The 22622-nt window shown below is 41.9% G+C and overlaps 1 long non-coding RNA gene across 4 annotated transcripts; it reads right to left on the bottom strand.

Annotated features, from left to right (window-relative positions):
• Positions 1–419: 419 nt before the first annotated feature.
• LOC122462159 lies at positions 420–21966 on the bottom strand. Of its 4 annotated transcripts, none has more exons than XR_006284548.1 (4): positions 21709–21966; positions 19424–19512; positions 17587–17734; positions 420–705 (listed from the first exon to the last, which is right to left on the bottom strand). It is a non-coding gene; the product is annotated as an uncharacterized LOC122462159 (long non-coding RNA). The 4 variants fall into 4 exon arrangements; XR_006284547.1 differs by lacking the exon at positions 420–705 and adding an exon at positions 13859–16542; XR_006284545.1 differs by lacking the exon at positions 420–705 and adding an exon at positions 13859–16518.
• Between the last annotated feature and the right edge of the window lie 656 nt (positions 21967–22622).

Here is a 22622-nt window from a genome sequence, read left to right as displayed (position 1 = left end):
CAGTACTATCTTTGGACATCTGTGACATTTTATAGGGGCAGCAGTGCCATCTGCTGCTCTACCACACCCTATCAGTACTGTTGTCAAATTGTCTATGGCTGCTTATTCTGTAGGTTTCCCATTTACATCACAGCTAACTTCCATATGTGAAGGCCATTCCATTATCCACAACCCATGGAAGCTCTCGGTGGCAGAAGATGCTGCCCCTGGGAAGTTTACCTAATATTCTAGTAGGCAGCCGCAAATATGGGATATGGTACAATGAAAACCTGCTATTAGAATATCAAAAAACTTTATAGTTAACTTACCAAAATTCGCTGTCGATGAACATGAACAACAAATCATGAACCACAAAACAAGAGCATAGACAAGGCTCTTTTTCTATTTCAAAACTAGTCCCATCTGTCTCCACTTGTCTAATAATGAGGGCCAAATTCTGCCTTCAGTTACATCTGTGACAGCTCACTGACTTCAAGGAGGTTGCATGGGTGTGGAGTAAGTGAAAGCAGAATTTGAACCTATGACTGTCCATCACTTCTAATCCTAAAAGTATGTGAAGTCATTTGGTGCTCTGTGCTTCTAATCCACTTTGATATGGTCCATTTCTGTGGCCTTGGGGGAGTCCTTTATCCTGTCTGCCTTCCATAAAACAGGGATAAACTTAACGACTTCATGGTATTTTTGTGAGGATTAATTAGTTAATGCCTGTAAGGAATTTTGAAAACGACAATAAAAATATTAGTTACTATAAGACACCAATTTATCATTTTGTGGCCACACATTTTCCCTCCCAAAGGCATAATGAAGTTGACAACTGAAATTGCTCCTATATGTTTCTGCAGAATCCTCAGCTGAAAAGATGTGGTTTAGTGGGTTTTTTTCCCCCAACTATGGTATTAGAGCTATTTACAGATCTTGCATAGAGCTGCAAGTTGTTAATTCCATAGTTGACTAACAGACAGCAGCTGTTTTGTACATAGAAATAGTAAGTTCTGAAAAGATGTAATTATTCTGTCTCTACTGAATTTAATATACAAGCAGGCATGCTGCACGTTCCAATAGAGGGGAAGATATAGACTTCAACTTGACCACTCTGGTAATTTCAAGTATCTAAATGACTCTTTATTCTAGTCAGTAACAAACTGACATTAACCAGAAACAAACAAACAAATCATATATTATCATATTTGCCAAAATTCTGATACAGCACTGCAGTTAAAAGCAATGCAAAATAAATCAGAGTAGGCTTCAATTAAATACGATCATGACTGTTATTTGTTCCTTGGATGGAGGAGAAAGAAGTGATGAGATAGAAAATCCTACTTAGTTTGATAGTACTTTTAAAAGTAACCTAATAGCAATGAGCTGTAGTATTTGCGAAGTCTCATCCTTTTAACATAAATGATTCTACCGCTAAACCACTGTCTACAGTTCCTTCCCTGAACTGTCGCTGCTTTAAAACCTAAATGAAATTCTAGTAAAAGAAAGTTGCTCTCATTTCCTGGCTGCGTGATCATATCATGTGACTCGGTATTCTGTAGTGTCTGCAAATGGAAATGAATCTGATAATTGCATATTGAGGACCCAGTCATGCTCCCGTGGAAGTCAATGGGTGTTTGCATCATTGGCTTCAATGAGAACAGGATTAAGTCCTTTGTAAAGTGCAAGAAATTCTGCAGAAGCAAAGCTTCAGTGATGAATGGAGACTCTTGGCTGCCAGAGGATATTTTACATGCAGTTGTACAACAAATTCAGATTAGAGGATTTTTTAAATTTTAAATATTTTTATTTTTTCAGAAAGTCTCTCCCTCCCTTACTCAGGGAGAGGCACAGACAACTTTTTTATTTGCAGGAGGGAGGGGCTGGAGTTAAATGAATAAAATAGCTGCTGAAAATGGTGTCACTGCGTAGTTCTGTTCCATAATTAAATGTGTCCACTTTTAATAAAAGTGAGATAAACTAATTTTTGTTCCATACTCAGTGTTTCCTTTATTAATGCAATCCCTAAATTTTTGTGGTGTGTGGCTGAAGCCCACAGTTTTCTAAACCTATTTTAGGTGTGGGGAAATCTCTTGAGAAATGGGCCATGCTTTGAATATAGAGCGAGATGCTTAGCTATAGCTCTACTGTAGATCCTGCTCTCTGGACATGTATTACCTCAGGCTGCTGATTCTCTGCTTGCCAACACACTGCAACTCTTTGCCATTTCTCATGGTTCCTTGTAGGGCAAAGGTCTTTGCTTTGTGCAGTGCCAGTCACTGTGTTCTGTCTCTATTTCATCACGAATCAAATCCTGCCCAAACCCTTTCAGAGCCATGAAGACCTGTGCAGTGGGTACAGGGGCTAGGATTTTACACAGGGGTACTCTGCAGAAACTCTCTGTGCTCTAGCATGGAGGGAATTGGGGCCCGTGGATCCACAACTAAGCAGTCCCATTGGCCGTGCTGCCTGGAGAGGAGCAACTGTGGAGTGGAAGCAAATTCCTTCTCTCATGACTCCTGGGGAACATGGCAGCAGGCAGACTTGTTACTGGGGCTGTGTGCTCATTTAGGATTTGAATCAACAATAGCAAATGGAAACAGATAGTCAATTCCTACAGTGTAGTGCAAAGGGGAATGCATAAACATTTCTGCTTCTGCTCTGGGTGCTGTACCAAGACATACTGGGAGGGCGAGAGGTAGCATTTTGTCTAGCTTTCCTTTGATTTTATTGTAAATGTCACTTGTTTGTGTCTAGACTGGTACTTGGCAACTAATTGATCTCCAGTAATGGATATGCTAACAATTATTTCTTTCATAATATGCTACAATGACAAATCTTTTAATGCTACTGTGATATCTCAGAGGTAGAACTGGAAACTGAAAGAAAGATCCATAGATTACTATTTATGTCAACACAGTGTACACATATTTGAGTGTCCATGGTCGCCGGAAACTGCTATCAATTGGTATAAAAATGAGAAAAAGGGTCAAACATGTTAGTTTCTGTTCATGTGAGAATTTCCCTAAGTGACTCCAAGTAGTTTAGGTTTTATCCATACTATTTTTCTTTATTTAAAAAAAAAGACATAAGGAAATGTACTAGTTTACTAATTAACTATTAGATTCTGACTATGCCATTGTGACAGATATTGCAACTTATTGTATTAAGTTTATGAATGGGTAATGTACTATGTATTGCATGCAGCTCCAGGGGTGAGGGTTGCCACAGTTCTGCCAGGAACTAAGAACAGTAGCAAGTGATTAAGATGCATTTCTTAGGTTGTAAGCACCTCCTAAGAGGTACCTGAGGAGGCTTGCATATACTAGTTCAGACAGGGTTTTCAGAGATCAATGGACAAATAAAGGGCTTTTTATACAAAAAAGGCTGCATTTAAACTGATCCAGAAAATGGGCAGGACCTTTTGTCCAAGGGAAGCCTCAACCTTTTGCAGAAGGATTGGAAAGACTTTGGGATACTAGGGTCCCAAAAGACAGATGGCTGACCTCTGGTAAGCTGTTAACATGCGTATAGGAACTTTTATTATTTTACATATTTTCTCTGTAATGCTTTTACCTTAAGAATAAATGTGCTTGCTTAGAAAGAGTTGTATGGTAACTTGTAACTGTTGGAAATACACTGTTCATAGCCCTCGGTGAGGAAGCAATACACACATGCACTGGGTGTTAGGCAGATTGGCTTGCTGGGGATATCACAATGTAAGGCAGGGAGTTGTGCAGCCTTAAAAACCCCTGGTCAGAAGGGAGATGGCCAAGGGTACCTGCCCAGAGACAGGCGACAGCTGGCAACCTCAGACCTGACTGGGTACTACTGGAATGGACCACAGAGAGGGGCAAAACAGGTGCATTTACCCTGAAACTGTGACAGCCAAGAAGAGGAGTAACAACAAATAGGGGCCTAGACATTATTGCATGGCTTTAGGGCTGCTCACATCATTGCTCCTGAACTTAGTCAAGCACCGCTGCTGCACCAGTCCTCACAAAAAGTTGGGGCGAAGGTGGAGCCTTGCAGCTCTGTTACCTCAGCCTGCTAGTCAGCAGAGTTGGCTGGGGATCAAAGGGGGACATAAACTATATCTTTCCCTGGGCTGCAGTAGATTATTTCCCCTGGAAACAAAGATGTACTCGTGGGGAGAATTGTAACTTTGAGACTCAGTCCCTCCCCAATGCCGATATAATTGGGCCAATTATAGCCTGTTCCTGCAAAGAGATCTGTATGGGTAAAGTCCTAATCCCATTGACTACAAATGACTTCAGTGAGATCCACATGGGAGTAAGAGTCTGCTAATGCAGATCTGCAGACCAGTCAATGCCCCCCTGCCAAAACTCAGAACAGCAAACTACGAGATTTTGTGCATTTCCTTTGAAGTTGGAAAACTTACCCCAAAGCAATCCTATTTTTGAGTGGAAAATGTTGATTTTTCACAATTTTGAAAACAAATCAGTTTGCACAGAAATATATTTTTTGTAATTTTAGGTATAATTTTAATCATTTTGCAAATATTTCATGGGGAAAAATTGTAAGCTCAGTATCAGGATCATTGTATTTTGATACTATGATTTACTAACCAGCGGCTGCAATGGTTGGGTCTTATTCATCACTATATTTCTTGGATTGTTAGTGCCTCCATTTAATTTAATAGAGGGAAGTCAGTGAATTGAATACCAGGCAGTGAACTCAAGGGAGTTACTTACACCTGCTTAAAACCGGAGTAACACCACTGGGGGTCAGGCCCATTACTCCAAGATTGTATTTATGTCGAGTGGTATTTTGTGAGATAATTATGAAAGGGCAAATCCTCACAACTACAGCAGCCCCCAAATGCTGTGGAATCGTGATGGTTCTGCTGGGTAGGGAGGATTCTATTATTGTCCCTCTCTGAAATATTATTTCATTCCATACTGAAATGGTTTTTATCCACTAGTGTAACTATATTGATTTCAGTGAAGTTGCTTTTCACTGACACCAGTGTAAGTGGGAGGGGAACCAAGTCTAATACAGTGATTATCATCCTAAATGCAGTTCATTCTACTGCTTGTAAATTACAAGAAATGTTTAAATATTCAGTCAGTTTTGTTTTCTTCACTTGACATACGGCTGGATTCAGAAAGCATCATGTTTCTGGAATCTGGAGCGTCACCTCCCTGTAGCTCACGAAAGCTTATGCTCAAATAAATTTGTTAGTCTCTAAAGTGCCACAAGTCCTCCTTCTCCCTGAACTAGAGTCTCTCAGGACTTTTGCTTTCCATTGAAGTTTCAAGAGAAAAATAATTTACCTCACCATCATGTTCTACTAGTATTGAAGTACAGCTTAAGGTTAGTGGGGAGGAAATGTATGTGCCTTTTAATATGTGACTCTTGCGTGTCAAAAAAAATGATACATTTTAGCTGCAGCCTTTACTGCTGGTTTGGATTAAATGGATGTGAGTCCCTGAATGTATGCTAACATTAAAACAATGGGATCAGGATTAATGTCTAGCTGGAATTGGATTTCTTCAGCCAAATAAATTTATTACAGCTGGTTTAGACAGCACAGTTTTACTCTATTTGGCTCCTTTGAGACTAGATCTTTGGGGCAGAGTCAGTAAAGTGTTAACACATCACTGGTACTATACAAACAAAGAGTCTTAATGCACTTAATGCTTGACCAAACACATAGTAACTCAGGGAGTGCTGTTAAAACCTTAAAAGATATGCTAGTCATGTTGCTGAAAAACAGCATTCACACAGGCGATGCTGCCATTACACCTTAGCTTAGAAGCACATAAATATGGATGCATCCAAATTTGAAAAGCTTCAGAACTCTGCAACTGGCTGATTAGCTAAAATGAAATAGTGGAGCTGGGCAAACCAACAACAGAAGTAGAGCGACTGCCAAAAACTATCCTGGGATTATTTGTTTGAATTTTGAAATGAATTTACTTGAGCTGTGTTGGTGCTCCTTATATTTGCTTTCTATAAATATTCTAGCCAACAACTTCACTGATGGGAATGTTCACAGAAAATACTTGAGAGTATTTTGGAAAGCAAACAATATCCACATTGGAGAGACCTGGTTGTACAAGTGATGGTCCTGCAATCTTATATCAGAAACATACCATGTGACCAATCCAACCTAAGCAATCCATGTCAAACTTCAAACACCCAATGCCTGCAACAAAAATCTCACAAAGCAATCTACAGTTCAAGAATTATTTGCAGAAATTATTTGGCAAATGCACTAGAAAAACAAATTTGAAAAAATCTTGATCTTATGGGGTATGTCTACACTGCACCTGGGAGTGTGCCTCCCAGACTGAGCAAACAGACACACGCTAGCTCTGCTTGAGCTAAAAACTAAAAATAGTAGTGTGGATGTTGCGGCATGGGCTAGTCACTCAAATACATGCCCACCTGAGCCCTTGGGTCCACATTCAGGTGGCTAAGCCCATCCTGTAATGTCCACACTGCTGTTTTTAGCACCCTAGTTGAAGCAAAGTTAGTGTGTGTCTGTCTACCCAGGCTTGGAGTCATGCTCCAAGCTGCAATGTAGACATACCTGTAATGAGAATTCATGAACAAAAAGAGCCAAAATGTGTTGAATAAATTCATCATAACTTATTCATGTGGTTGTAGAAAAGAGATTAAAAAGCTGCATATGAAGGAAATCTCTCTCAAACCATTAAAGAAACTGGTGTGACCAGCTGTCACAGGGTCATTACACTCCGTCACCCTAGGGTGGGGCAAGGGCGTGCTAGCCCCGCAGTTAATATGCTTGCGCTCAGCCTCAGGGCTGTGTGGTCCAATGGCTGGCACCAATAGGGCTCCCCTCGTCTGCGGGGGAGCGCGGCCGACTGGCCAGATTCAATAGGGCTCCCCTTGGCTGCAAGCAAGTGTGGCCCAAGGACCTGAGTCCCATAGAAGGGGATGTTTGGTGGGCTACCTCCCAAAAACGTGGGAGGAACAGCTGGGTAGGGGGATCTGGGCCCTCCCTGCTCCACCAGGTCCCAGCCCAGGGCCCTGGTAGTTGTGAGGGGGTTTGCCACAAAGTCGGTGGGGAATCTGCCCGCAACACACCGACGGCTGCAGGGACACTGGCTAGTCCCTCCCTGGGCTGCTTCCTACTGTGACTCCTGTAGCTGAAGTTAGGGTGTCTGAGGGGTCTAAGGGGGCCTCCAGTGCTGACTGCAATCTCCCTAGGGCATCTGTGGATGCTTGGGAGCCTGCCTGGGCCTCGGCACCTCCTGCTCCCTCAGTCCAAGATCCTGGCTGCTCCTCGGCTGGAGCCGGCAAGGTGAATCCTTCCTCCTCGGCAGCCTGCCCATACTGAGCTAGGCTGCTCTCTTTTATGCTGCAGCAGTTGGAGCATGCCCAGCAGAATTGAGGGGGCATGGCTTCTGCTGCTAAGAGCGCTGCCTTAACCCCTTCCGCTCCAATGCGGGGCCAGTACACCCCATCACACCAGCTAAGTGTGATCTCTGCATATTTATATTCCAAAAGGCTCTGTTATTATTATTTTTATTACCATACTGCCTAGGTGCCCTAGTCGTGGATCCCATTGTATTAGGAGCTGTACAAACACAGAACAAAAAGGTTTCAGAGTAGCAGCCATGTTAGTCTATATTCGCAAAAAGAAAAGGAGTACTAGTGGCACCTTAGAGACTAACCAATTTATTTGAGCATAAGCTTTCGTGAGCTACAGCTGTAGCTCACGAAAGCTTATGCTCAAATAAATTGGTTAGTCTCTAAGGTGCCACTAGTACTCCTTTTCTTAGAACAAAAAGACTATTCCTTCCTCAGAAAGCTTACAGTCTAAGTCACAAAACAGATGGCTACAGACAGATGGGTGAAGTACAAGGAAACAATCATGCAATATTGGTCAACATGATAGGCAGTGGTCTCAGCATGCTAAAAGTTTTTTTTGTAGGCATCATGGCAAAGGAGAAGGTGGGGTTTGAAGGAGAATAATGAGGTGGCTTGAAAATTTTATAGGGAGCTCCTCCTAAGCATGAGGGCTGGGGTTTGGGAGGGCAGACCTTGCAATGGGAGACAGAGGACAAAGAGTTAAGTGTGGAGGAGGGTGAAGCATGGAGAGAACAAATCAACAACCATATCAATGGAAAACAGGGAAGACAAGGTTGACAGCAGACAAGATATCATCAGTACTGATGGACTGGATGTCAAAGAGAGGCTGAGTGACAGGGTTATGTTGAAAGAGACCAGATGAAGATTGGAGAAGAAAAAAACCTCAGCAACAGAGGATGAATGACTGATAAGCATTTTGTTTGAAAGAGTTAACTAGGTTGGAAACGCGAAAAACAAATGTCTTCCAAAATGTTTCTAGGCAAAGGATATAATACATTAATATGACAAATATTTGTTTTTAAATCTAAATGTTATGCCCTTTTAAGATAATGCCAGACATCTCATTCAATCCCATTTTTATGCTTATCTCCATGTATCGGGAAGCTGACATCCCATAAAACAATTGTAATTTCAGTATTATTAGCATTATAAACTCTAAAGTTCCCTGGAGTCATAAAAGCACTGAAAGCAATTATCATGACAGATAGGGTTCTGGTCTCAGCGAAGGGCCCAATCCTGAAAACTCTTTTTACAAGCATCGTGCTTGCTACTAGAGCTGGTTGGGAAATAATTTTCTAACTAAACATTTTGTCATTGGAAAATGGCTACTCACTGAAAACAACTGTTCAGAGGAAAGGGTCAGTTTTGACTAGTCCCCTGATTTGAAAAAAAAATTGAAAAAAGTTTTGAAATAGTCAAAATATCCTGCTTTGACAAATTTAGGCTGAAAAATCTCATTTTTTTGGTTCAAAATGACTTTTTCAAAATTTTTGTTAATTTATACTTAAAAGGTCAAAAAGGTCAAAACCAAAATGAAATGTTTTGATTTCACCTGATTAAAAAGGTTTTTCAGATTATAGGTTCATGAAATTTTGACTGTCCTGATTTGAGGCCAGGAAATTTTTTTGAAATCTGAAATTCTGATGGGAAGATCATTTTCCTCCCAGGTCTACTCTTACTATGCCTTAAATCAATGAGATTACTCACAGTAGTAAGCATTATGCATGGTGGTGTTTTAGGATTGGTTCCTATATACAGAGATCATTTGGTGCCTCAACAGATTTCTCAGTCTTTCAGGAATAGCCCTTTCACTGGAAAACTTCTCCAGTCACTGCTTAGCTTGGCTAAGGAAACTTGGGCTGTTTTTTGTGTGTTTTACACAAATATACATCAGAGTTCCTATGGTACATCCCTTACCATTGCAGCACACGACTGTTTCTGTGGCAAGGTTTCAGATGGCAGGGCTCAGCAGAGACACAGAACTATTCTGCTGACTTGCCCTGGAAGGCAGATCAAGGGAGTTGTGTTAAGTCAAATCTAGGAGAATAAAGGGTCGAGAGTGTCTCTAAGGGAAAGGAGAAACAGGGATGAGGGCTAGAGGCAGCCAAGCTCAGTAGGAGTTTTGGGCTGAGATCTGTTTATTGAAGTTAATATTGAAATCCAAGTTCACGAAGGAGTATGTTTGGACCTGATGCAGTGCCCATACAGCTTACAGTTTCCATTTCTCTTTGTGGTAGCATATTCAGGGGGAGGGGCGGGGAACAGGGATATTTTATTAAGTAGAGAGAGGTACAAACCAGAATCTCTTATGCATCTCTCTGTGCCCCTTTCCAATTTGGTGGGATCAAATGAAAACCATCTCCACATCACCCCTAGGTTTGCAAACCTGTGGAGATTTGCCATATCCACCACTTAGTGCTGGGGTGGCACAGGAGGGTGAGAAAGTGAAGGGTGTGGAGTACGACCATTCACAGATGTTTCCTAGGCATGGTTCAGAGACAGACTGGAGGCTCATGGGGTTGGGCCTAACGGTGAGGCCCACAGGGCCAGGGGTGGACGGGGAGCACCCTCCTGCAGGACCTGCTTGAGGAAAGCCTGAGAAGCGGGTGGTAAGGCTGCCCTCACCACCTGGAGTATACTCTGGAAGACGCGAGGGATGGAGTGCCCCAGGTGCCGGTGGAGCACCAGGGGTCTACCCTGTCCCTAGAGTTGTAGTCCAGGAGGTCTCCGATCCTGTGGTACCAGCCAGGACTAACCTCCGGCATATTGCGTGGGACTGCACCAACCACACAGATCGAGGTTGTGTAGCACAGGCTCCGTGAGGAGATCTTCCCTCTCAGTGGCCACTGCAGACCTGGTCACCAAGACCAGCTTCCAGATCCTGAGGAGATCCTGATAGAAGACCAGCAGTTTGAAGAGGTCTCATGGGAGACCCCTCAGATGGAGGTAGAAGAACTGCCAGTTGTATCGGAGCTCTTGGAGGTGGCAGAGGAAGGTGTGCGCCAGCACGTTCCAGGCTGGCTACCTGCACCATAAAGGAGTCTCTGCAGGGCCTGAAGGCGGAAGACATGGACTTGACTGAAGAGGCAAAGCAGGTTGGAGCACTTCCAAGGGACTGAAAGATACAGAGTTGGTGATTTAGTCATTGGCACTATGGTCTTTGACTCCCTTTTGACCCAATGTCTCAGCGTGGAAGTGGGGACCATAATTCTGCTAGAGGGGAAGTTAAAAAAGGAGGTCCTAGTTACCTGTAGTCATTAATGATTCCATGGCACTTTTCATAAGAGTGTAAGTTTTTAACTCCTGTGTCCTGACCAAATTCCAACATGGGGAATTATATTCTGCCTACCTAACACCCTCCTTCTCTGTCATTGTGCTTAGATGCTTTGGATGAAATCCTGGCCCCAGAGACATCAATGGAAGTTTTGTCATTCTCTTCAATAGGGCCAGGATTTCATGTATTATTTTTCTTCCCTTTCTTTCCTAAATTATTATACAGCATGTTAAACAACATTCTACCCTAAAAACAGCTGCATTTCAGTGGTAGATGGAATGAACTCTATGGATTCTGTCTTTAACTCAGAAGAGTAAGAGGAAGCTAAATTAATGTTTGCAAAGCACTTTGAGAGTCTCTGGTGAGAAGTGTAAAGTGTGATTACTAATTTATTATTTAAGAAAACAATCCCGGCCAAAGTAAAAAGCCAGTGGGTATCACTGAAAAGAGGTAAAATTAGGTCAGCTTTCTGACTTCTTGGAAATGCTTTTGGAGAGAAAATATATTTTGAAAACTAAAGTTCTGTCCTTATATTGTTTCCAGCTTTTGAAATTTCAGATCTTTTCAACCAAAACCACCGGAAAGAGAGATTTGAAGTCTGGTCAAGATTGTCCTCTTTCTATGCTTATGTAATTAGGGTTAGCTTCATTAAAGTCAATGGTGTTACATAGTATAAAATCCCATGTCAGAGAAGAATTTTTGTGATTGAAAAGATGAAAGGTGCTACCTCCAAATTATTGGTTAGATGAGCAATTCACACTGACATCTGTATTAATGGTGCTCAATGGATTAATTAGGGTCTGTCACTGCAGTACGTTCAGTACTTTCTTGCACATACTAAAATTGTTCTGGGCTCCATCAGCGTGCATCCCATGGAACACACTATTCCTAATTCATTTTCCCATGTGTGATTTAAAAGAACACTTTAATTTTATAGCTCCTATTGGCAAAATGCTTCCAGACACTCCTGACTGGCTCCAGACTAATTAGAGACTTTTTCCCATGCCTAATTGAGCATGGAGCCATTCTTGTTTTCTTAGGATGCATATTTAAGTCCACAGGATGTCTGGCAACAAATGTATGAGACGTATTGAATTATCATTGGGAGATATGAATACCTTTTGAACAAGAGGTAGCAAGGGAAAATAAATATTGCACTCATGTCCTGCTCAGGTGTGTCTACCCCTGAAAAAAACTGAGCTTAAGATTTGCACCTTAAAATAGCTTCAGATATTACAGATGGGAAGTGCACAAAAATTGTAACTGTCTGGTTATCTTAAAAAACAATGACAAGAAAATGAAAGGAAATTGATTGGGGGTAGGGAGGAAGGGGACCTTGTAAAGTTGGCCTGAGACTTGCCAGGTGAAATGATAAGTGGTTATGTCAACCAGCTCGCTATAACCATGGAGAAAAGTGTAGGCCCTTGCTATCACAACTTATCCCACAGTCATATTAAGTTTTATAAATCAAGGTGGTTGTTCATGAGCATGAATGTTGAAAGAAAGAAGGCATCATAGTAGATGTCCCCTTAGAGGGTGGCCACATAATGCAGTGTACATGAACTCCTTTTATTGTTTACACAGGATTTAATTTCACTATCCCCAAACCACCATGGCATTCCCCATGTCCTACTTTCAAGTGTGTGTGAAATGTCATGTGGAAATGTCCTGTAAAAAAAACACAATTCTGCATTGGCCAAGAGGTGACTTAATGGGAACATTCCATTTCTAGGATACCCTAAATGAGAGAGACAATCCAACACCTCTGAGAGTAATTGAACTGGCAGTCACTAAAAAATCGCAATATTTATATATTTAAAAAGGATAATGCTTATTAAAATGAAGACTTACATTTAAAACACTAATGTAAAGTAGCTTTTTACATTAAGCCTCTCAATATTTAGATACCATATTTGGTGTGAAGAATTAGAGAGGGGGCACAGTTATAATAATGGGTGACAGAAGAATTGTAAATAATGAGTTGGAGCAAGTGAAAGCTAATGGAAGATAAATACAGTTCAGAGATAACTACTTCTAGTCCTCTAATTTTCATGATGCGCCTTGGGTACTCTAGGAATTAATGCCACATCTGGCAGTACTCAGGGATTTTCTCCATACTTATAATACTCTGCACATATCTACAAAAAGTCTTAGATCAAGGGAAAAATAACAGACAATGAAGTTCAAAACAAATAACTGCAGAATAATAAAGACGGAGTCTTTATTTCATACGTCAATGTCATGAAACATGAGAAAAGGAAGGAGTGACGGAAGTCCTAAGAAAAGCAGAGCCACAGCATTACTGAAGGATGCGCATTAGAAAGTTGGAAAATGAATCTCAGTACATGGAATGGTGACTGTGAGAGTTTGAAAATAACTCTGGCCTTGAAACTCACAAGTGCAGAGAAAACAATGGTAACTTTTGTCAGACTGAAGCTGGTGCAGCCAGAGGAACATAAAAGATGTAAGTAAATCAAAACGCAATTTAACTGAAAGGAGAGCAGAAAATGCAGCCAACAGCACTAGCAACAGCCTAGGCAGCAGATCTGGTTAACAATAAGGGAAGTATAAGTAACACTTATTAAATGAAGACCTATTTCAGAGGATGCTTACTTCCCCTGGACATTGTGTTCTTTTTCAACGTACATGTCCCTTTTTGTGGCTAAGGCTACTGGTAGTCACCTACGACACCAACTTAAAATGATCCACCACTCCCAAGTGGCTAGCAGCAAAATCTTTTATCAAAAATGAGAGAGATCCACAGCAAAAAAGGCTATGTGGCTTTCATCATCCTGTTATGAGGACATAGATTGATTGTGAAAGCTAGACAGATTCACAGGAAGGTTCCTGAATCACTAGTGAAACTTGCCAAATGTGCCTTTTCACTTATGTTGGGCCCAGTCCGACAAAGTGCTGAGAACCCTCAAAACCCACTAGAGCCAATCAGCGGTAAGGGTACCACACATCTCAAAGGATTGGACCACTCCCTACTGAGCAATTAGGTGTAGTCCCTGACCATGCTAAGAATGAAACTCAGCCACTCTCACATATGGACCAGTGTTTGTAGTTATAAGGTCCCAGGTGTGATTCTCCTCTCTCAGCACTGTATATTAAAAGTAACCATCACAATGAACTAGTATGAGACGAGAAGCAGGCCCCTAATGTTTAAAAGACTTTAACACTTAGCAAGAGTCTAAATTTGTAATGCTGTACAGTATTTTTCCCTTTTTTTTTTTTTTAAGACAGCCATACAACTGTGGCCACTTTCCTCAGCAGACACAACCAGTTGTGCCCTAAAGAAGACAAAGTACCAGCATGATGTCCTCAGAAGAATCCTTAGGGGCTAAAATGGCCTTTCAACTGACTCTTATTAGCCCGCTCATTGTAGTTTGAGGACTTCTTGCTGCTTCCTTCAGCATTTCCTGATTGCATTAAATTACCTTTCATTTACAATGACTACAAGGATCAAACCTTTTCTTTTCCTTCTTTTCTAAAGGCTCAGCACTGCAGTCAGTACTGATGAGTCCATATGGATCCTGCCTTTTAATGACAGAAATCAGATGGAAGCTGTGGAAGAGATCTGAATGTGTCGTGAGCCTCATTAACAGCAGCTGAAGTTTAGGAGTTCCTAATATTTGTGCCCCACGCTGTAGGGGCACTTGGCCTTGTTCTCATTCTTTCTTGCTTTCGCTGTCTTTAATCCTGAGCATTGTATTTATCATATAAGGTATCTTTACCAAGAGTTAATATCTGATTAAACTCTATGCACAAGCAAAAAATGACAGTGCCAAGAGCTAAATAGCCTTTTCCTCCCTTGAACTGCCTCACTCTTAAATCTCTGTGCTATTGCTACCATCTTTTTTTTAAAATCAGCAGGAGGGGTGACTGTTGAGCCTTTTCCAGCTGTTAAGTATGATATCTCTGAATCACTCTGTGCCTTCCAACCTGGAAAGTGAAAGAGCAGGTTTGGCAATTAAACCCCTTGTAATGCATTGTAGAGCACTATACAAAGTTCTTGCATAATGGCAATTATATAAGATAGACAAGATTTTGAGACCATACCCTACATAACTAGGACTTCTTACCCACACATAATTGCTTTTGTGTAACTGTGACAAAGGAACATAACATTTAAACTCTGCTCCCAAGTTAATAAATCTTACAACAACCTAATTTTTCTGGGACTAATTGATCTTGAGCAATGCCTGCGTGTCCCACAAAGGAAAATGTTTTAATATCATTGGTGAAAAAATTAAAATAAAATAACTATTTACTCCCTCTTTCTGAAAGAATCCAAGCCCTCATTCCGATTCTAAAAAGATGCACTCCTTATCCAGTCAGGGCACAAACCCAATACCATGTGACTTATGTGACCAATCACAACTAACCAACATAGCTCATTTGGAGTAGTCAACAGTCCTACTGAATTGTTTGTGATCAGTCCATACAGTAAGGAAATGAACCCTCCCCCACCACCCCACACATACATACACATGTTCCTTGAGTAAATTCAAGTAATAAATAAATTGGAGGAAGTCATGATCTGCTTGCAAGTAGGAAGAGGCTACATTAATTAAATGATTCAGTCCCCCTCCTTACAACTTTAACTATAGAATCACTATGGTAGCTCCATAATCCCAGATAACAATGGGACTGGGTCACATTTAAAACGCTCCAGTGTTAGTGAAATAAATAGATGACTAAGGATCTTAGCATTGTACAAAGAGATGAAATTAATTGGATTTTAATGTACCGACATCTACTCAACTTAAAATTTCATAGCTAAGTGAACTGCTGTATCTCTATGCATCATTATTATAAATCTTTCAGATAGTTTTATGGGAGTTTAGACTTTGATTCTTTAATCCTGAGTTGTTATTAATTATTTCATTTGCCTTTGTCAGAACTGCTGCTAAATCGGAGAACTGTGAAAATCATCTGTCAAAGCAGAGGTACAAGATGTCTACTGTTAATATCTCCTTGGCCTTTAATCCTGTTTTTCCGGTTTGTGTGAGCATTGGCAGTTAACTCAGGTTTCAATCAAACCTAGACAAGTAAGATTTTTTTCTGCCCTCCAGACAGCTAGTCAGACAATCGGTGATTTTTTTTCACACTACTCACAAACTCATTTAGACCTTTGTCCAGACTGGATGAGGCACAGCAAGGACCAGAACATGCTGTTCTTAGTGCAAGATATTTTTCACAGGCTGAAATGCGTGGATTATTGAGACATTATTTTTCAGTTCATCTGGAAATTGTATCAAATTAGTTTTCTACTGCGCAATTTTATTGCTTAAAGAAATGAAAATATTCAACTCTGATCTATTGAACAAATGAATATACTAATGTTTCATAATATTTAGAGTGGCATCAACCAATTTAAATCAAACACAAAACACCAAAAATTTGCAAGTTTAATTACTACTGGTCTATGTGTTCCCCTAGCAAATCTACATCAATCTAAGAAATAAATGTATTATCTGTTATGTCACTGTGTGTGCAAGGTACCAAAGAAACAACTGAAGCTGAATAGAACAATTAGTGATAGGATCAGATCTCATTGACCATAAGCAAATCTAGAGTAATTCCATTATACAAATTATTAATTATCTATTTGTATTGCAGTAGTGCCTAGAGCCCTCAATCAGGAATTGGGGCCTCATTGTGCTAGACATTGTACAAATCTAGTAAAAAGACAGTCACTGTCCCAAAGAGCTGACAATCTTGGTAAATGACAAGACACAACAGATGGATGAAACAAACGTGGATGGGGAGGAGGAGGTGGTAATGGTATTATGAGCATTGAGAAGTTCTTCTGGAGTCACACCAGTGGAAATGAGATCACAATCTGGCCAACAGAGTTCATGCAGTGCAATCAAATCCTTTTTGACAAATCTTATCTGAAAAAGGATAGACCGTTTAACCTGTTGTCACACAGATAAGCATGTATTAGCTCAAATAGCCTGATGGAAATTAATGAGTGAAATGCTGGCCCCATGGAAATCAATGGCAAAACTCCCATTGACGTCAACAGAACCAGGATTTCACCCAGCATGACTACTTGCATGAGTAAATGTTCACCAGGGTAAGGGCTCCACAATCTGTCCTCAAGAAATTTAACTATAAAGTATAACAAATCTTAGGTGCAGAATCCTTAGCTAAAATGTAAGAAATCCACTATCTGTAATTCTCCAATAATTTCTCTCCCTCATAAGTCTGCTTCAATGTAGGTGCATCCTTACAAGACTAGTGTCTCTTAAAAGGGCCTTCAATTGATGCTGACAATGACTTGCCCGCCCGCCCACCCCCCCCAGCAAACCAAGAGACTCTTTTGTTGCATTCATTAGAAATAGCGATGAAGTCTATTGAGTCACTCTAACATCATCTCAGGATACCTGATGCTTTGGCATTTCAAATGTCATTTGGGTCAAGATGTAATCTCTAATTGTCAGTCACAGAGCGAGACATGGAAATAGTGAAAGGAGAAAAAAAACCCTGTAGATATAACTCAAGGTTATCATTGCACTTCTGAAAGAATGGAAAACCTAACTTCCCTACATGAAAGCTTCCATAGTAATGTTCGTAACTGAAAGGCATAAGAGGTTTTTTTCTGCCTTTTCTCCAAGATTTCTCATGTATTCTCTTCTTTCATCCTTTATATGACAAGATGGGGGCATAGTTTGAATAGTAGTCTCATTTGTGGCTTCTAGACATAAATTCAAGTGTATAGTTATGGAGGGGGGTGGGGATTTCAGTCATAAGTTTTTGGAGGTTTTTTTTAAAAACGTGAACATGGGACCTGATGATGATTTAATGATCTATTTGTATTTGTCTGTCTGCACCCCCTGTACCACAAAATCCCTTGTCAATATCACAGTCCTAGTGAACTACCTGCTCTGAGGACAAAATTCCACCATCTACAAAAGGGGAAACCTCAGCTCTAAGTTGGGGTAGCGAAAAGGACTTACCAAGGGTCAAGGCTCAGCGATTCTAGAATGCCACCAAAGCAGGGCCACTATGTGAGTCATAATAATTATACAGATGGTAGTTAAATGTACTTGTAGCTGTAGTAGCCCAAGGTAATCCATTCTGTTCTCAGGCAAAGCAACGAGGCCCCTGAAATTAAAAGCAGATTTAATAATTATGTATCTATACACCTATCACAGCTACTACACTGCAAGCTATAATCCTTGCTATAATGGTGCTGGCTGATGTTAACAATGAGAAGTAGATAGGAAGAGAGGAAGGAATTTTCCAATCTTGCGCTTGTATCTCAGCTGTAGTTATATACAGACTGAGAGCCATTAGGTCTTTTCCCAAAGGGAGATGCTTCATGGGACATATCTGTCTTGCTGCGAGTGGAGTAATAGGGACTGGGAGCTTTGAGAAGGTACTTGTACAATATATGTCAAAATCTGAATTTATGAAGACGTGTGGCATGTTGCAGTGTTGCATAATATGTGTCTGAGGATTTTAAATGTATGTCACAAGATGGATTTTCTACATCATGTGCCAAATCTTGAGTTTCATACTCCCTTTGGACTTAGGACTCCACGGGAAATTGCCTCAATAAGAACTGTGTAACAAGTGACTAAGGGCCTCAGGATTTGGTCCCCATGAAAACTGGCCTACTTCCCTATTGTATTTGGTAGAGGTGGTATTTTTGGTTAAATATTTGGGCTGCATTAGGAAATCAACAAGGTCTTGAAGTGGCTGACCTAATGGTTCTCTATTTCAGTGATTTCAAACTGCGGGTTGCAACCCAGTACTGGGTCATGGAATAGAAGGTGCTGGGTTGCAGTGGCTCTAGTCAGCACTGTCGACCAGGCCATTAAAAGTCCCGGTGGCTGTGCTGCCTGGCTAAGGCAGGCTAGTCACTACCTGTTCTGACACCACACTGTGCCCTGGAAGCGGCCAGCAGCAGGTCTAGCTCCTAGGCGGTGGGGCTACGGGGCTCCACACACTGCCCCCACCCCGAGCACCGACTCCAAGCACTGACTGGAGCTGGACCTGCTGCAGGCTGCTTCCAGGGTGCAGCACGGTCCATGGTGTCAGGACAGGCAGGAAGCCTGCCTTAGTACCCCCGCTGCACCGCTGACTAGGAGCCGCCCAAGGTAAGCCTGCGCCCCAATCCCGAGCCCCAATCCCCTGCCCCAGGCCTGAGCTCCCCCAAACCCAGAGCCCCTTCCTGCACCCCAAACCCCTCATTCCCAGCTCCACCCAAGAGCCTGCACCCCATCCCAGAGCCCTGACCCCCTCCTGTACCCCAACCCCCTGCCCCAGCTCTGAGCCCCCCAAACCTGGAGTCCCCTCCTGCACCCTTCATCCCCGGCCCCACCCCAGAGCCTGCACCCCCAGCCCAGAGCCCTGACCCCCTCCCACACCCCAACCCTGTGCCCCAGCCCTGAGCCCCCCCCAAACCCAGAGCCCCCTCCTGTACCCCAAACCCTTCATCCCCAGCCCCACCCCAGAACCCTGCACCCTCAGCCCAGAGCCCTGACCCCCCCACACACCTCAACCCCCTGCCCCAGCCCTGAGCCCCTCCCACACCATAAACACCTCATCCCCAGCTCTGTTGGGTTGCGGGTATCAACAATTTTCTTTAACTGGGTTGCCAGAAAAAAAGTTTGAAAACCACTGCTCTATTTGGTGATTTGTGTAACAAGGTGAAAAAGCTGCTCTGAGTTCCAGACACAGTCACTTGTTCCTATCAAGAGTCAGTGATAGGGTATAGAAACACTATAGGCAGCCAGATCATTTCTTGAATGTCTCATGGCCTTTGAATATGACAAATAGGATTCATACTGATTAGCTCTAAAGGAAGTCACACTTTTCCCGCCTCTGCTGGAAGGAAGTTCACTGTGATCTGGGTCTTGAATGGTGGGAGTCATTAACTGAGGAAAAATGAAAGAAAAGTAATATGTATCCATGGATATCAGAAGAAATCCTGACCCTATTAAAATCAATGGCAAAACTCCCATTAATTTGAGTGGGACCAGGATTTTTCCCATAGTTTTACAGATTAGAACAGTACTGGAAACTGAAATAATGAGAGATTATCTCCCTTCTCTGTTAGTTTCTTGTAATATTTCATCTTTATTTTATCAATTAAAAAAAATCTAAAATAGGGATGGGCTGAAACTAAAGCTTATGTTTGAACATCCCTACATTTTACAAATTTCAGACTCTGAACCCAAATCCAAGCCTCAAGGCAGGCGCCCTATCTGTAATGGGATGAACCAAAACCCTGGATCTGAAACACCTTCTCCACATGCTGCATGTAATTTACAAGGTTCAAAATCCAGATTCTCAATTGAATTTTGTTTCTCAGGCACATCTCTAATCAGAAACCAAAGTCTTTTATTCAGTCTGAGGTATATATTCAAATTTAAGCAAGGATGCTGTTTATAGCTTTGATCATCTCAGTAAGCACATTATCAAGGACACTGAACTAAGTTCATATGTTAAGGCTTTATCACTGGTGTAACTCCACTGACTTTGTTGGAGTTACAACAGAGATTAATTTGGTCCTTGGTCTTTTGTTGAAAAAAGAAATGCAAGAACCAAAGGAAAGATTTTTTTTGTTTGTTAATAAATGTATTTTTTCCCCTGAGATTATTGGCTGCAACATGCAGAACTTTGCAATAAATGTATCTTTACAATACAATAATAATCTAAACGTCTGCTTTTCTTTCCAAGAAACACATTTAAGCACTGTGGCTAACACTGTGGCTGTTTTAGAGAGAAAGGGCCAGATTTTCCAAAGAATTCATCTCCCATTCAGGGAGAAGTGAAATGGCTACTTTTTCAAAAGCTTTCAACAGTTAGCAGCAACCATGTCTGCTGGGGTGCGGAGCAGTTTTGAAAATCTGTCCACTTGACAGAAATTCCTGAATCATTTTAGTGAAAAATACTCTTTTTCTATCCATACCTTTCCAAACTCTGTGCCATTTATGATTCTAATAGTCTCTCCTTGCTTTGGACAGCCTGCCTTATTCTAAAATTAAGATTCAATATCAAGCCTTCCTCTCCGTAAATCTTGACGCTGAACTCAGGAGAAATCAATTTCTCCTGATAATTATGTATGTGCTTTGGTTTGGCTAATCACATTCTAAAGATAGATCTGCATTACGTTAATTCTTAATAATAAACTGTCACTGGAGTCATCAGAAACCAGAGAGGAGGACGTTTTGTATGCATAACCTCTAGAAATTATCATCATTGGCCTAGGTAGGACCTTCTCAGAGATTCATATATTAAAGAACATATTTATTATTATTTGTATTAGAGTAGTGCCTAAAGGCATCAAATGAGATCAGGTCCCATTATACTAGGTGATGTACAAATACATAGTAAGAGATAATCCCTGCCTAGGAGGTTTACAATTTAAATAGGCAAGACAAGCAAAAGGTTTTACCTTTTAGGGTACATCTTCATAGCTAGTGGCAGCCTGTGGCAATGAGTCTCACAGGCCGGGTCAACAGGCTCAGGCTATGGCTCTAAAAATAGCTATGTAGACACTGCACCTCCGGTCTTAGCTCAGGCTTCGAAGCCCCCCACCTCCATAGTCTTCAGACCCTAAGCTTCACAGTCTGCACAGCTATTTTTAGTGCTGGAGCATGAGCCCCATGAGCTTGAGTCTTTCAATCTAGCCCCTCAGACTTGCTGCAATGGGCTCCCACTCCCTGTATGGATGTGCCTTAAGAGGAAGCAGGGTCAGTGCACCAGTGATCATCAGCTGCCTCCCAACTGGGCTTAAAATAAGGATCTGGGCCCTCAAGGGAGAGGCACCTGGTGAGAGAGGGTTACTGTAGAGCACAGACAGTCAGTCAGGGCCAGTGAGAGCTGCCAGAGACCAGAGGGATGGTGGAAAGTCCTGGAAGGAAGTTGTGGTTGGTTCGTGGGAGAAGACTGAAGGCCAAAGAGCAGCAAGAAGCATTTGTCAGCTGACTTCCCTGAGCCAGAGGGCCAGGTCTAGAGGGCTGAAGGCCAGAGAGCAGCAGAGGGAGTTGCTTGCTGACATCTAAGATGGAGAGCCAAAACCAAGGGTCAAAAAAGGCAGAAAGCAAGGGAACAGCCTAGGGGCTTACCCATGAGCTGGACTGAGGGGAACAGGGAGAAGGCCAGGGGAACAGAGGGATGCTCCCCCAGATCTTCCAGAAGAGAGGCTGTGGGGGTTTCTGCTGAGAAGACTGGAGTTCCTTTCTGGCTGAAGCAGCTGGAGTGTCTGTCCTGGCAGAGGTACAGAAGAGGAGCAACTAGGAGCCTAGGTGTAGTGGAAGACATCAGAGTATGGTATAGTATGGAAGGACTCCCAGCAGTGAGGCTGCTTTGAGTGCCTATAGGGAAGAGCAGGGTTCTTAATAAGGTCTGCTCTAGAGTAAGAAGAGCTGTGCCTAATTGGTGGCCTGTGGGAAATGGATTATGGTGGGAACTTCTTGTTGGGGATTATTTGATCTACTTTTTGGTAATTAACAGGCCCCAAGGAGGGAGCATCATTAAGGCAAGAGAGTTGTTGTGTGGTTACTGAGGACTCTGAAAGGTAAAACTGGGGTGGCTAATGCAGGAGCTTCAGGAACTTTAGGTAGGGCTGCTCTATTCCAGGTGGAAGAAAGGAAGGAATATTATCCCCACTTTACAGATGGAGAAATGAAGCAAAGAGATTAAGAGTAAAATTTTCAAAAGCCAAATTTTAAAAGGTATTTAGGTGTCTAAATATGCAGATAGGTGACTAGAGGGATTTTCCAGAGGGCCCAGGCACCTAGCCACTTCTGAAAATCCCATTTGGCATCTAGTGACATCTTTAGGTGCCTAAATACCTTTAAAAATCTGGCCCTAAATGACTTAGATGGTGTGACAGAGTGTTTGGCAACAGCAGCTGAGCCAGCCCTCTGGTCACTGCACCTCTACTTAATTACTGTAGAGCAGACCTGATTAAGAAGAGCTGTGCCTAACTGATGGGTTGAGGAGAACTAAGATGCTAATTAGGCCATTAGGCAGGGCA

Source organism: Chelonia mydas, chromosome 10, assembly GCF_015237465.2.
Source record: "Chelonia mydas isolate rCheMyd1 chromosome 10, rCheMyd1.pri.v2, whole genome shotgun sequence".
Lineage (NCBI taxonomy): Eukaryota > Metazoa > Chordata > Testudines > Cheloniidae > Chelonia > Chelonia mydas.
The sequence above is the reverse complement of the archived record's forward strand: the minus strand, read 5'-3'. Positions and strand labels throughout refer to the sequence as shown.